Source organism: Cydia pomonella, chromosome 23, assembly GCF_033807575.1.
Source record: "Cydia pomonella isolate Wapato2018A chromosome 23, ilCydPomo1, whole genome shotgun sequence".
NCBI lineage: Eukaryota > Metazoa > Arthropoda > Insecta > Lepidoptera > Tortricidae > Cydia > Cydia pomonella.
The window spans coordinates 13,324,919-13,341,762 of NC_084725.1; the positions used below are offsets into that span (position 1 = coordinate 13,324,919).

Sequence of the window (16,844 nt, forward strand, 5' to 3'; positions counted from 1 at the left end):
ACAACGATTTTCGCTAAATTAAAATCCGTTCCACAATTTTCTCGGTTGTGATCTGTGTATACCTACATGACCGTCGGCCTTTTTTACATTATTTTTATACTAGTATACATTTATCTAATTGTTGACAGCAGGGTATTTTTATTTTATCCCTATTTTCGAGTATGTACGTATGTGTGATTCTCAATTTATCCTAAGTACCGAAACACCGGCCGTACTGGCCTAGCATAAATTACATTTATTGATCATTGTAAATTATACTTAATTAGTGTTGTATTAAACGAAATCATTACAATTATTTCATTTGTTTTATTTAAGCATAAAAAACAAAAAAAAATCGAAAGAAAAAAAAGCTAGTGCTGAACAAATATAAAAAGAAAAATCCTAGTTACTGTTTCAGCCTACTTCGCGCTTTACAAAACAAAAAGTATACTATAATGGTGTAGCCGCCGTGCAGGTCAGGATCTCGACGACTTAAATAAAACTTCGATTTATAATGAAGCGAAGTATAATCTTCCAAAGGGGTACTGGTGTACAAGGGTTCTTGTCAAAACGGTTCAATGTAGAAAAGAGGGTGTTGAAAGTATGGAGGATGATGAAAGAGTGATTTGCAATATTTGATTTGATCAGTACAAAAGGTTTAGATTTAAATGCTTCCAATTGGCCGCGATACAGATTATGTGGAGCGCTCCTATTGGTGCTTTTAAAAAGCCTCCGAATACTAGCCGAGCCCGACGGCTGCGTTTAGCTACTGCATTGATTTTTATATAATAATAAGTTGCATTCGCAACAAATGGTATGATTTCAGACATAGAACAATTTCCAAAAAACGAGAGATTGTCAAATTTTGTTACACTTATTATGTTGATACAATACGCCAGGTTTTGTAACTTTGTCTCAAATATAAATTTTTCAAATTAAGTATAAATTTTTAATTTTTAATTATTTCATTTCATTTCATTGAAGTAGTTGTACATTATTGGAAAATGTGCTTTATAAGTTATTCAGCAAAAAAATAACATCTTCAATTTTTTATGATTTTTTTTGTTGAAATTCATAATATCTTACTTATTTATGAAAAATTATAAAAAATAGAAATAAAAATGTTTATTTACTTCATAACTAATAAATCACATGTTCAAATAGTGTAATATCAGATACTTAAATGAAAATCCAAAAATAAATACTTTTTTTGGATTTCATACAAAATGAAAAAAAACAAAGTGGTGGAGCAGCCCCTTGTAATTGGGATAAACTTACAAAATTTGGTGTATTTTATCAGCATAATAAGTATAAAAAAATAAGCGGGTGCCCAGTCTGAAAATAAATAACAAAGGTTATTTGAAACAGGTTTGAAACACCATAATCAACAAGTCGAAAAATTCGCAAATTTATGAAGACATACATACAAAATGACGACCGGTTTGGCCTAGTGGGTAGTGACCCTGCCTACGAAGCTAATGGTCCCGGGTTCAAATCCTGGTAAGGGCATGTATTCGTGTGATGAAGATGGATATTTGTTCCTGAGTCATGGGTGTTTTCTATGTATTTAAGTATTTATAAATATTTATATATATTATATATATCGTTGTCTAAGTACCCTCAACACAAGCCTTATTGAGCTTACTGTGGGACTTAGTCAATTTGTATAATAATATCATATACTTACTTACTCCGTTGGCTCAGCGACCCAAAATGAGACTTGGCCTCCGACACAAGACAGCGCCACTTTTCTCGGTCCTGTGCGACCTCTCGCCAATTGTCGACTCGAAGCTCGCGCAGATCCGCCTCCACCATGTCGCTCCAGCGATACCTAGGGCGTCCGATAGGACGTCCTCCTGCTAGGCGACCCAGGTACGCTCTTTTCACGTTCCGATCTTCGTCCATTCTCTCATATAATATTTATTTATTATTATTTATTATACATACAAACGAGCATTTGAAACAAAAATTGCATGAAATATTTTTAATGAAGTGATGATATCCTCAAAGCATGAACGGATATGACACAAGATGCCAGACGGATATCGTCTTATGATAAAACGGTTGCAACACGCATGCGCAACAAATGTCGCTGACTCATTTGATTGGCTACGCCAAAATAAGTAAAAATCCCTACTGACTTATATGGTCAAGATAGGTGTTTAAAGTTTACTGTGGGACTTAGTCAATTTGTGTAATAATGTCCTATAATATTTATTTATTATTTATTTATACTACGTCGGTGGCAAACAAGCATACGGCCCGCCTGATGGTAAGCAGTTACATGCGTGTTGCCGACCCTAAACCTGCCCCCCCCCCGCCGCGTTGAGCTCTGGCAACCTTACTCACCGACAGGAACACAACACTATGAATAGGGTCTAGTGTTATTTGGCTGCGGTTTTCCCCAGTTGGGCTCTGCTCTAGATCTGGAATGACATCCTGTAATGATATTCTGTATCGCGATCAATTCGAAGCATCTAAATTTAAACCACATTTTGTACTGATCAAATATTGCAAGCACACTCTCTCATCATCTTCCATACTATCAATAACCAACCACTTTCTACATTTAACCGTTTTGGCAATTAAACCCTTGTAACCAGTACCCAGTACGTTGGAAAATTATAACACTTCACTAAGAATCGAAGTTTAATTTGAGTCGTCGAGATCCTGACCTGCACGGCAGCTACATGTACGTATATCTAAAGTGTCTTCTTTATCCAGTCACCTACTACTCAATGAGACCTTTCTAACGAGTTCAAGTCTTTGAGGTAGCGTTGTCTCGGGACTCTCGGATCTCCATCTTCAGACCAGAACATGTCATTCAGAATAACGATGTTACTTCAACATAAATAAGCTTAATTAGAGCTTAATGCAACCGGCCTGGTCTAGTGGGTAGTGACAAATATATATAAGAAGTAAGGCGATTTATAACGAAGCATAATTTCAGTGGTAGTGTCCCTGCCTATGAAGCCAGTTCGAATCCCGGCAAAGGGCATTTATTTGTGTGATGAACACAGATATTTCTTCCTGAGTCGTGGGTGTTTTCTATGTATATAAGTAATATAAGTATGTATTTATCTATATACATATGTATATCGTTGCCTAGTACCCATAATACAAGCAAACGGACAGACAGACGGACATTACGAATCTATAAGGGTTCCGTTTTTTGCCATTTGGCTACGGAACCCTAAAAATGAATAAGATCAGAAACTATGTATGACTGTTTGTTTCTAAATAAATAGAAAAAAAAATTCCGACCTCGTGATACGGACTTAAGGCTTAAACCATTTGAACTCCACGCCTGTCGTGCGTAGAGCATTATTGTGAACCTTATTGTCATGCACCAAGGTTGATATTGGGCTGCAGCCACGCGCGTCAGTTGACGTTTTTAGCGGTCAAAGCCCGCTGGCATTTTCTACCAACCAACTGTTGGCTAAACAGAAACAATATTGGTGCGATTATGACATGGTGTACTAGGAATAAAATTCACTTTTTAGTCATGTTTTAAAAAACTCGCATGTATTTTACTTTCCTCGTCTTTCTCGAAATGAAAAGTAGAGTGTTTAACTCGGGTGAAAGGCGTCATTCAGCCTCGGACTATTCCCTTGGTTAACCATCTACTATTAACTTTTTTTATGTAGGTTTCATGTTAGGTACATAGGCCTTCTTAAGAAAGTGACTTGAAAAGGATAGATATATAATAAAATTAATGAAGATGTCACTAAAATATGAAAAAAAAAACAAATAGCGTCTCTGCTTATTCAGCAAACTAGTCAGCGAAAAAAAATTCGGCCGACTGACACAGACGCTGTCACATTTATTTCGAGGCGAGTACGCTCCAAAAATGTACGTTCTAGGATATCTAAAACTAAATCAAAAAAACAATTCTCACGTGGTTCATATGGCAACAATCACGATCATTGCCATGTGTTGCCATTACTCATCTCTCAATACAAAAAAAATCATAAAAACAACCCGAAAAAACAACATAAAAACGCATTTGAAAATACTAAATTAAACCCCTAACTTACCATTTCGAATCGAACGACACTTTCGGGTAAAAAAAGGAATTTAACCCATTCCTAGACATGTGTTGGTTTTTTGTCCGAGTTCAGTAACCAGATCTGGATTAAAAATACGGTTATTTTAGGTTTTTTGTCGGTTCAGTGGTTTTAGTTGAGGGCGAGAAGAGTTATAATTAAGAGCCACATGTCAGTGCGTTCGTAGTGATGGGCAAACGCAATAACAGGTGTTATTTTTTAACGATTAGAAATTTCGCAGCAATTTATATGTATAATTAAAAAAATGATATGAATTAAAAACTGAAATTGTAGTCACAAAAACTGACCAAGCTCTCAATATAATGAAGAAAATAATTTGATGATGATTTATAAATTTTAATAATAATTTCACAGGTTTACACAAAAACATAATTTAAGATTACGACACACAATTTTATCTCTTTGTAGGGCACACTTAGATATTATACCGCAAAAATGACCAGCCTAAAACATCATCTTTTTAATAAAAATTCTTAATACAGAATTTTAAAGAGACGATGCGGTTTACTTCGTGTATTTTTTATCTGGACCGTTAAATCTTTTTAATTGTTGTACCTATTATATGTTATATGGACAGCTGCTGTAACAGTACAGCACATGAGATGATGATGAGGAGATTTAATTAATTCTCTTAAGTTTCTTATTTATATTAATAATTACTTTAAAAGTGACCCTCATATTAACGAAAGACACTATACCACCCATATCGATAATAAGATTTTACAATTGAATATTACACAGGATGTTTAGTTAGTCACCTGCAATAATTTACGGGGTGAATATATAGGTCATACTGAGCAACTTTTACTATGGGACCAACCCCGAAATCGCGTAGTAAATCGCCATAGTAAAAGTTGCTCGGTATGACCTATATATTCAGCACGTAAATTATTGCAGGTGACTAAATAAGCGTAATATCGATATCGATGCTTGCGCGTTTTTGGCACATCACTATTGCACTTGCTGCCATCATAAATCAAGCTAGCGGTGTCACGTCGATGATATTACCAGAATGCCACGTTATCTGCCCTCACTATGCATTACTATATTTGTAATTATTAATTAATCCATTAGCTTTTTTTAATCTTTAATTTACAAAAGAAAATGAGGTATTTTTATCGACGATAATAGCTCTATAAAAGTCAATCAATGATTAAGCTTGTGTTTATATCGTAGAATAATAAAATTACAATCTCATCACCCTGCTTTTTTACCAATTTTGGAAAAAAAATTGACAAATTGGTGTAATCGAATTGCACTTTTAACAGCTACCCAAACGCATAAAAAATTGGTAATTGAAAAAAAAAATATTAAAAATATCTTTATTATCTATTTACAGACATATTAGTAACAGTGCCGGATTAACCATTAAGCAAAATAAGCACTTGCTTAGGGCACCACGTGTAGGGGGGCACCAAAATCGTAGGAAAAAAAACGCGCAGGCTGCATCAGCATCGCAGTCGTAGTGTAGTACTTATGTACACGAAACTTTTTGATACGTGTGAAAGTACCCATCTAATAACGAAGGGTCGTAAGGGAGTGAGGACACGTAAGTACATCTCCAACCTTACGCAAAGGCCATCAAAGCTCATGGCCAAAAAATTTTGCCATCGGGCTTGTGGCTAACCGATTTTCGCGACGTAGAATACCGATTTTGTAGCGTATTTTGCTCTCTTGTACACCAGATGTATCGGCCAGGCCGAGTTGCTGCAGAGCCGCGATCCTGCGACCTAATTGTCAAAGTGTAATAAAGGGCCCTGCGAAGGCCGAAAAACAAAAGCATCTTATCAAGTTGCGCTTTTGAGTTAAGCCAAAGGCCGAGCAGTAGGAGGACCGTGATTACATAGGTTCGGTTTCAAGCCACTCTTTTGCAGTTCGGCGTTAGGTCTTATGCGACGCCAGGCCTTCTACTTTATGCAAACTGCCTCACTTTCGCTTGGCCATGGATCCAAATCTATGCTGTCCTCTTTCGCAGCTGGGCTGCCTTGCTCACACCTCGCCATTGGTTGTAATATGATATCGCGCCGCGATCAGATGCTCCGGACGTCCAGCTATTCATACCTCGCCATTGGTCAAATTCAAGCCTTGTTTTCTTCCAGCTCGACCTTTGGCCCCATCTGTAAGCGCCGATTGAACTCTCCGCGCATTCAGCCTTAGACTTTGCCTTTAAAAACACTGATTTAAACCTTCACGATTTAGGCCAATCAAATTAGATCCAAAAATAGCGTTTTGAGGAATTAATTCCCAGCAAGCTGGAAATTGTTTTAATACATTTATTTGGTCCTAAATGCGTGTAATCCGAGTTTGCTCTATCCCAGGAGGTGTGCATACATTTTGGGATCCTTAGGAGATATTTTTTTCCTTTGAATTGCCAAACCACTCGATTTAGAAGGAACCCACTATCAATTACAATAGGACTTGGTGGATCAGACACTGGTAGCTAAGAATGCGTTTTAGGATAATTAACATAATTTTACCAAAAATAAAAAATTACTACCTTTTTTACAATTTACTACGAATACATATTAAGGTACCTTAAATCAATCAATATATTTTATTGCAAGAACATAGTTAAATTACATTTCGGATCCTCAGATATCAATTTTAATAATACTCGTAATTAGAGCAAATTTTCCGTCCGCCGTACCGTTTTGGATTTACAAGCAAAAAAAACTGAAAAAGAGGAAACATTTATGCACACCTCCTGGAATGGAGTAAACTCGGATTACACATATTTTTAGGTCGGAAAAATCTAATTGTTTTGGCCTAATTGTGACACATTATTATTTAAGAAAACGAGACTTAATCCCGTTTGATTAAGTTCTAAAATTACGACCAACGTCAAAATAATGATGTCGACTTTACACAGTTTTCTCCGAGACCATGGGGACAACGCCGTCCTTGAAACGTCTTCTGGTCAGACGTCATTTTGAAACTTACCCTATTAAGTCCCGTATTCATAAACAAAAATTTGCTATTTAAGATATTTTTGGCCATTGGTACTGGTTCTGACAAGAACCAATGGCCAATGGCTAAGCCCCTACTGAAGCTCGGCCTTTGCCCTCACATGAATGAGCTTCGCAGGAAAGCTCTAGAGGTTGCAAAACTCTGTGCGGAGTACGGCCTATGTCTTACGTCTTCGCTTACACTTGGAAAATGGTTGGCTTGGCCTCCGGACTTATGCGAAACACGGTCTTCGAATTTGCTTACACTTGACCTTACCTACTCTTGGAACATTACTGCTGCAGTACTGTCAATTTCCGTGACAAAATGATGTGACGGATTGAAAATTGTATTCTCAGCAGTAATGCGGCAATCAATGTCACTCAATTTACCAATAAAATTCAATGTAATCTTGATGAGGGGGCACCATGGTCTAGAAATGCTTAGGGCACCAAAATGTCTTAATCCGGCACTGATTAGTAAGCATTTGCTGGGGCCTCTCTTTAGGCTTACAAAGCCTGTGTTGAGACGTCCCGCTCTTCCACAACCATAATTACTTGTAGGTACATTATATTACAAAATTACAGAAAATCTTTTTTTTTTTAATTGCATCCCGATTGAAACTTTCAGATAATAATGTTAATGCTATTGTGACTTAAAAAAAAAACATCAGCCGGTTGTATCGTCGCAAATTATTTCGTATAATATCGGTTCAGCGATGGCAGCATGTTTCCATTTTTATCACTTGTCACTATGCCCGTCACTTTCGCGCTTACATACTTGTTAGAACGTGACAGGCATGGTGACAAATGATAAAGCCGACCATCTTAGCCCTACAGCCATTAATGAGTATTTTTTTAAGAGACGTCAATGCCGCAAGCGTTTAGGTAGGTACAGTCAGCATCAATACTAACGGATGAAACAACGCACCAAAAGTATCTGACATCCCGGATAACTTTTCCAAATATAGACAAAAATTTGTAAAATCTACGTTCAAAAGTATATATTTTATTGTCTTACTTGTTCTATATTAAAGACGTCACTTTTTGTTAACCTGTTACAGAATAGATACTTTATGAAGCGTTATTTGATCCGCTACTTTTGATCTGATTCTGACTGTACTAGGTACCCATATGCTTGTATGGCTTTATGTATCGTTTGAAGGTACATAGCCCTCCATACGTGGTCCGACACGCACTTGGCCTAAACTTGGCAAAAACGGAACCCTTATGGATTCGTCATGTCTGTCTGTCTGTCCGTTTATGTCACAGCCACTTTTTTCCGAAACTACTTATAAGAATTACACTGTTGAAACTTGGTAAGTAGACTAAGTAGATGTATTCTGTGAACCGCATTAAGATGTGTGGGTTATCTATGGATAGGTCTTCAAAAATGATATTGAGGTTTCTAATATCATTTTTTTCTAAACTGTGTGTAACTTCTAAAATAACAAAATGATAAAACTAACAAAAATATATGAATGTACATTACCATGCAAACTTCCACCGAAAATTAGTTTGAACGAGATCTAGTAAGTAGTTTTTTTTTAATACGTCATAAATGGTACGGAGCCCTTCATGGGCGACTCCGACATGCACTTGGCCGGTTTTTTTACCGTTGATATCCCGCCTCCACGGAGGAAAGTGTGAAATTCTTGCAACAGCTACACTCGAACTCATTGCGTAATTAAAACAAGAACTGATCATAAGTAAATAAAGAAATTTTGCTCAATTACGGCAACTTCGTTTAGCCACAGCGGGTTGAAAGTTGACGCTTTCCGACCGGAGGGAGGTACCGGAGTAAAGCCGAGGATGGACGGACAGACGGACATGGCGAAACTATAAGGGTTTCTAGGTGACTACGAAATCCTAAAAAGCCCTTACTTTGTACTAAAATTGGGTGAAATGCTACCTCTCAAAATGTATAAGTACTTTTTCCACACATGTTGCTCAAAGAAAGCGACTAGGGTAACGGCGGCTATTAACGCGGGTATCAAAATCGACGTCTAACACCGCGGTGTTTACAAATACTCATTTTGCAAGCAAATAGATCTATTCCCTAAGAAATAAAGCATACACAAAACAAGCTCATTCATTGGTCTATCGTGCCCATTAGTGTGCATTTGTGTGAGTGTAACAAAAAACTCGCGATTCGTCAGTTTGTGCGACGGCGGCGCAAGAACCGGTTGTTCCATACAGACGCGTGACACCACAGGTAAATGCACTCCAATCTTACTTAGTGTTTTACGTAATAGTTATGGCAAATAAACTAGTGCAATGCCTTTTAAGAGGTTGTGTATTGTTTTCTACACGATTTCGAATTACTTTTAACTTAGTTTTTGACCGGGAAATTCGTTTAAAATTGAAAATAAAATACAGCGGTGATAGGCGCCAATTATTTCTGTGGTAAGTAATTCCGTGGTATGCCACGGTAATAAAAAAAGTGGTATTTTTGTTATTTACTCTTTAGTTTTGGTACAAATTATCAATTTTATAATTTCTTTTATTTATTCCAATCTTGATCTATTCACGCTATTAAAGAGCTATTTCCGTGGTATGGAAAGTATTCAACTAACCCTTAAATTTTGACAAAAACTTCAGCACCGATTTCCTTGTTTCTATGGGAACCCTTAATCTGTCAACTTTTTTTTATTTTGAGTTAAAACCTAAAATTTACTTGCCAGTTATGTGATTTTGTCTTTACAAGAAGCTTGTAATATACGTGTTTGATTTGATTTGAAAAACCATCTGTGTTTTATTCTTTTTATGGGTCGGAATTAGGTTTAATTAAACTCCAAATTAAGCCTATTACCGATGGTATGATCAGATTACCCTCGGTAATAGAATGTATAGAAATCTATTACCGACCCAGAGAAATATCGAATGGGTCGGTAATAGGCTCTTAAAGAGTTATCTATTACCGAGTGACTATTTGGTATTGTATTGAAATATCGCATTTAGGGTACCGCAAGTACAGATTTCGTTGATAAAATTTAGACTTCAGTTATCATTATCAGATTTAAATTCTTCTGTTTTCTGATTCAGTTATTACTTTGACAAGGAAGGGTACCCAACTGCCGGACAGTTCCGATTATTTTTTTTTTTATATAATTTTATTTATACAGTAGTCCAAAATCTCAGACATGATTTTTTTAGCTATAAGAATCAGCAATAAGAAAAGTACTGTGATTAGTTAATTATAAACGGGTAAATTATAACACACAATATGTGAGAGACTTTATTTAACTTAATTACCTTATCAAAAATATTAGAATTAAAAATTTTCATGTTTTTATATATAGTCGAAATTTTATGAGGTGGACGTTTACCATTTCACTGTGGTAAACTTTCAACAGGTAGTAAACGTCCAGCTTATAAAATTTTGACTATAATTTACGCTGTGCCTTATGAGAAAATGTTACTTACTTGTTTTTTTTTGTGCAGCTAATTGTCAGTAAGACACATTCTTATCAATCTTTATAGCATTTAAAAATTACTTTATTTAATAACAGGCAGGCCTATTTGTCATATACGTCCTTAGTAAAACTTTACTAACAATAATTTTTGTTGTTTTACATGTAAAACATTCAACTTATAACTTGTTATACAGGTACTCGTGGGTACTTGGTAAGTTAACTATTTAATAGTATTTGATTGTGCCAAAGTGTAATTATAATCTCTTCGAATATATCTCTTATTTTTAAACATACTCCTATAGTTTTATTTTTTATTTTTGTGTTATATATATATTATTAAACTTAATGACACAAAAATAATATACAGAACCCACGTCGTTATTATTGTTTTAACCCTCGGTATTAGGTTTCGAATTTTGAGTTTGGTTTCTATTAACGAGTGCAGAAAAATCATGCCAATTGTACCCTCGGTAATGAAAGCTCAATTCGCGATAATAGAATCACAGCCTGGCCCTTGCCACGGTAATAGAAGATTTGGTCATTTTGGCTTCAAAAATATTTTAATACATATAATAACCCAAAATGAATCCAAAAACGTGTGAAACGGAAAGTTCATTAAATGCTCTGATGAAAAAAAAATATTCCTGGCTGTTAGACAGCATTGATACCCTTAATTTTTGGATCTCTTTTGAAAAGTTTCTTAACTACCACGGTAATAGGTGCCTTTACCCTACCTTAAATTATGTGTATATAAAACAAACTTCAATATCTTCATATCGACTTTATCTAAACAAACCATCTTTAAAACGCATTCGTAAACAATTAAAAAAGATGTAGGGCTGCTCAAAGGGGTTTATTTATAAATATTTTTTTTTGCCACGAGTTGGGCGTGTGCACAATTACTTGTATTTATTTCTGTAGAGACATGTGCTGTATTGCCTATGAGGCATCAACTGCGGGCCGCTATGATAAATTATGGGGGCTCCCTCCAGCCTGCGGCTAATTATCAGCCTCGTATCCAAAATTTCACTTACGAGGGGGGTTGCACAATGTACTATAATTTGTATGAATAATAAAAAATCTAAAGATTTCATAATTTTTAAAAGTTGTTAATCAAAAGTTATATCGTTTTAGGGGTACAATATATGGTTTAATTATTTGCTCGTGTTACACGAAACACCCGGTATAAGTATTTATAAATAATCATATATGTGTGTGTGTTTGAGTCAATCGTAAATAGACTTGTAGCTTCTCAAGTAAAACCTTACCTCTGCGATACTCAGCACGGTTTCAGGCCAAAGCGATCTGTCGAGCGAGACGAACCTATTAACTCTGGTTGACTCAGTCTGAGCATTAAGATAAGGGAATACAAGTTGACGTGCTGTACTTTGACTTCAAGAAAGCTTTCGATCGCGTGGATAACGACATACTGTTGAGCAAGCTATGTAGTGTTGGCTTCTCGCCGAAGCTGCTCCGGTGGTTCGCCAGTTATCGTGCAGACAGCAGTACGTGCAGCACGGATGCTTCGTATCGAAATCCTACCACACACGTTCCGGAGTCATTCAGGGTTCGATTTTAGGTCCGTTTCTCTTTGCCTTAATGATGAACTGGCTTAGCTGCAGTCCCTAAGCACGCCAGATGTTTATTATATGCTGAAGACCTAAAGCTCATTTATGGTGTGCAGCAGTTGTCCGACTGTGTATCTTTGCAGGAGGATATTGATCGCATTCATCAGTGGAGCATTAACAACAAGCTCGCTATGGGACATGCGCTCGCATCGACGGCCGGACGCAACTGAGGCGCGCGAGTCGAGTCGAGTAATCTGTCGATACCCCCCGTCAGGGGGGTATGAGGGGCCGCTACCGCACAATGGCTGCGGCGGCTGTCGCGGGTCGCTTCCCCACCGACTGGTGGGGTGGTCGAGTGGCCGTCATTTTGGGGACGGTGTGGGTTGCTGGTGTGGGCCAGCTCTTCGCTACCGATCGTTTATCCAACCCCACGGCCCCTAACCTGGTGATACCGTTTGAGCGGGGCCAGGTTATGGAGCCGCGGAGAAGGCGACCGGCAGCTTAGCTGGCGTGTGTGGCGTGTTGTATCCGATTGTGGTGTGGTGTGCAGTGCTGGTCAGCTACTGCTGGTGTAGAAGGGCTCGGGGCAAGTCCCGAGCCCACCTCTCCGGAGGTCTGGTGGTGTGATGCGGCGCGATGTCCCGAAGATCCCCGAGAGATTTGGTGACCCCGACGTGATCCAAATATGGGGGTCCAGGCAGGAGGAGTCAAGTGTAAACAGCGGTATAGTCAGTTTAAATAATGAACATTTATTAAAACGTATCGTCGTCTTATATACTATTCCTAAACCTACGAAAAAATAGAAAGGTAAATCGCACCTCTCTGGAGTGCGATGGCATATCTTCTATCCCGCTCACAATCGCCGGTTGCATGAAGTGGGTAGTAGAAAATACAGCAATTCAGGACTACCGCAGAGAATGTCGCTTGCGAGAGTAGCACGCCCTGTCTTCCATCTCGCTCCAACCGCTGCATAAATACGTGCGCGCCGCCTGCGCGCGCCTCAGTTGCGTCCGGCCGTCGATGCGAGCGCATGTCCCATATCCTTTTCAACAAATCAAAGTGCTCAGTGCTGACTTTTAGCCGTGCCAATAGTCCCATATTCGCTCAATACTTGCTCGGTTCTGATCCCATTACTCGTGTCGAGTCTATACGCGACTTGGGTGTCATCTTCGACACACAGCTTAACTTTCATGAGCACAAGAAAGCGTTGGCTACTAACTGCTATCGAAGGTTAGGGTTTGTGGTTCGGAACGCGCGAGATTTCGATGACGTCAGGACTATTAAATTAGTGTACACTGCGTTAGTCCGGAGTAAACTTGAAGCCGCATCGATCGTTTGGAACCCGCATGAGGAAAAGTACGTCTTGCTTCTGGAAAAAATCCAGAAAGCCTTTCTACGATTCTTATACAAAAATGTTTACGGGTATTACCCATATTTGTACCCATCAAAGTTCCTGCTTGGCGTTTTAGGGTTTAATTCCTTAGAGGTGAGGCGTAACTACGGGCTATTGACTACTGTATGTAATGTCTTACGGGGGAACTCGGACTGCCCTGAACTGGTTGCACAGCTCGTACGCCTGTTGGTTCCATCGGTGGCTAAGGCCAAATTTAATTTCCGACCACGCAGTCGTCACCTATTAGCAGTGTCTAAAACACGCACTATGTCCCATGGCAAATCACCACTTGTCCGCGCTCTACAACTATATTAACGCGCTCCTCGCATCAGCACCGGAATGTGATGTATTTGCAAATAGTTAGATGGATCTGTGTAAAGAATGTATGAAGTTCTGTGAGACGATGATAAGCGAGAATCTTCTGTCTTGTACTTATTAGTCTTCTTTCTTACATTTCTTCTGTTTTTCCTTTCTAGACTGTATCATGTACCAAGGTTGTATAAATACTGTCTATTATAAATTTCACAGTGTATTAGTTCGCTGTAATTCTGTGTACATTTTTTGAATCAATAAAATAAAATAAAATATATTACAAATCATATAAAAAAGCGCTCCCGTTTCAAAAATACAGCGGGCCGCAGTTGGTATCCTGCGGTGCGCACGAGTGTTAATTCGGTGTACCACCGCGATGATCACTGTGTCTCAATCTTTAACTTTCTCTCGACATAGTGTTGTATGTAGTTATATTGAGTAAGGTCGTCAGAATCCCGGAAATTATAAAGGATAATCTGTATTATATTCAAAATATGAAAGTTGAAATTGTAATAGATACGTTTCATGTCAGATTTTTTTCCGAAAGCTAGTTGGAACTAAATAGAATGGAAGACCTTTAGTAGACTAGCTATTTGTATACTGTGATAGCAACCCATTTGTGCCTGGTCCGAAATTAGCTTGTCCCACAAAACTAACGGTAAGAATGGTGCCGTGTATGGTTTAATATTTAAATAGACAAATACCTACATGCAGATGCAAAAAAATATTTTTGTTGTTTGTTTTACAATATCATCAATAGGTACCTATTATTCCACGATAATTTACAATTTAAAAATAATGGAAAGGTTGAACAGTGCCTCAAGGGCCTATTTTAGATTTAAGCTAGTTATAGTAATCCTCGGTATATATCCATTATGTATATTGTTATTAAATAAATATTATAGGACATTATTACACAAATTGACTAACTCCCACAGTAAGCTCAACAAGGCTTGTGTTGAGGGTACTTAGACAACGATATATATAATATATAAATATTTATAAATACATAGAAAACACCCATGACTCAGGAACAAATATCCATGCTCATCACACGAATAAATGCCCTTACCAGGATTTGAACCCGGGACCATCGGCTTCATAGGCACCACTAGGCCAGACTGGTCGTCAAATTAAATGTAAAAAAATTGTAAATAAAATGTAAAAAAAAAAACAATGTTTGTTAAATTAAACGTTGAAGTTTGAGCACCGCTGCGGCTAGGACAAGTGTAAGCATTTCATGCTCATCTTGTGGCCTAGATACAAACTGTTCTGTTAATAAATCATTAGCTATCATCGGTAGGCATAAGAGAAACATGTTACTTTTCAAAGAATATTTGGAGTTTTTTATTTTAGAATCAGGATCGAACATCAGAATATGAAATAAAATTATAATTAAAATGATTATACAATAAAACAAAACAATGCAAATAGAAATAAATGAAAAAAAAGCATCGAAATATCACAATAGTAAAAAGTATGAAAATAAAACAATGTCAATACAAAATATTCATATTATTGGAAATATTTTGACACAATTTGTTTATACTCGTACCTCAGCTCAGTACTGTCAGACCTCAGCTATACTACTACGTTTGTTTTTTTTTCAATATTTTTTAAATATTAATAAGAGTGAAGAGCATTTAAAAATTGCATGAAATCTATTTTTCGCTCCTAATTTTTACATTAGTCAAAAATCTAAAAAAGTCAAAAGTATAGCTATTGTTAATATACATCAAATTATGTAACAATCCGATCGTGTTTGGAATACTGTTTATATCTGTGGGATGGTTCAGCAAAATACCAGCTTGATGCGCTCGAGTCAGTCGAGAGGAGGGCTAAGAGAACCATTAATGACGACGATCTGACGAATGCTCGACTTCAAAGTCTGGAGCATCGTTGCAAGGCTGCCAGCCTAACGATCTTTTACAGGATACATTCCGGAGAGTGTGCCGAGGGACTGCACAACCTTATTCCTCCGTCCCCATTTCATCATCGGACTACTAGACAATCGGCACTTCGGCATCGCTTCATGGTAGGTATTCCATAAATACGCACGAAGCGTTTTGCTTCAACATTCCTTATGCGAACTGCCAAGGAGTGGAATGCCCTGCCCAAGTCTGTGTTTCGGCATGAGTACAATCTGTGTCTTTTCAAGGCTAGAGTAAATAGGTCTCTCATAGGTAAGCGTGCTCCACCGTAGACCGCATCATCACTTACCATCAGGTGAGATCGTGGTCAAACACCTGCCTATAGTGCCTATCATACATTTAAAAAATATACCCAGGGAGAAAAATGGGGACTACGTTTGCATGGAAAAGCGGCCGTCCTTCCTTTTAAAACAATCCTATGTCCTTCCCCGGTCCTCAAAATGTCTCCATACCTTTCAGCGGTTCTGGCATGAAGAGATAACGGACAGACAGACAGGGTTAATTTCTCATAGTTATTACTAACTTACTTCGACGTTTTGGGCGGTTGACCTAGGTATCGATGGGCGGATGTGGTGGACCCGGATCTGCGCGAGCTCCAGGTTGAAGACTAGCGGGAAACTGCATAGGACCGGGGTCAGTGGCGAGCAGTCGTGTTGGAGGCCAAGACACACTCAGAGGAGTAAGTAGTAATACTTACTTACTCCTCTGGCGCAGCGACCCAAAGTTTCCACCACATCCACCTACCTAAATAGGTTGACCGGCCGGACGGTGCGTGTGCTGTCGGTTTTCCCTCAAACGCTGCGCTCTTTTCTATCCCTCCCATTCGTTCTAGATGACTGAGCCACCGCATCCTTACTACTACTACTTTACCTTTTATACTTATTAATAATTAATAAAATGTACACTTAGGTACACTAGGCTCGAACCTACGACCCTCTGAAAGCTTGAATCACTCAGCTACCGTAAAGTGATCAACGCTTAAAACATAAATAAATTAACCGCTTCTACGTAATGAGTGTTATTGTAATAATGCATCAAACACAACATTTAAACCAATAAAGAGCTTTACTTATTAAGAAACACAAGTCACTTATGACTTTTTACCATTAAAGGTTTAAAACATAAGCAAAACACATAACATTATAGACCGTAATGCTATTGTAATACGGTTTATAAATACGTAAGGCTTGTTATAAAAACGTTTAAATTTATACGGTTTTCAACTTTATTTTAACG

The 16,844-nt window shown here is 37.8% G+C and overlaps 1 long non-coding RNA gene across 1 annotated transcript in view; it reads right to left on the reverse strand.

Moving 5' to 3' along the window:
• LOC133530658 (uncharacterized) overlaps positions 1–16,844 on the reverse strand; it is a 231,863-nt gene that overhangs the window by 23,020 nt on the left and 191,999 nt on the right. The gene's annotated exons all lie outside the window — the stretch shown is intronic.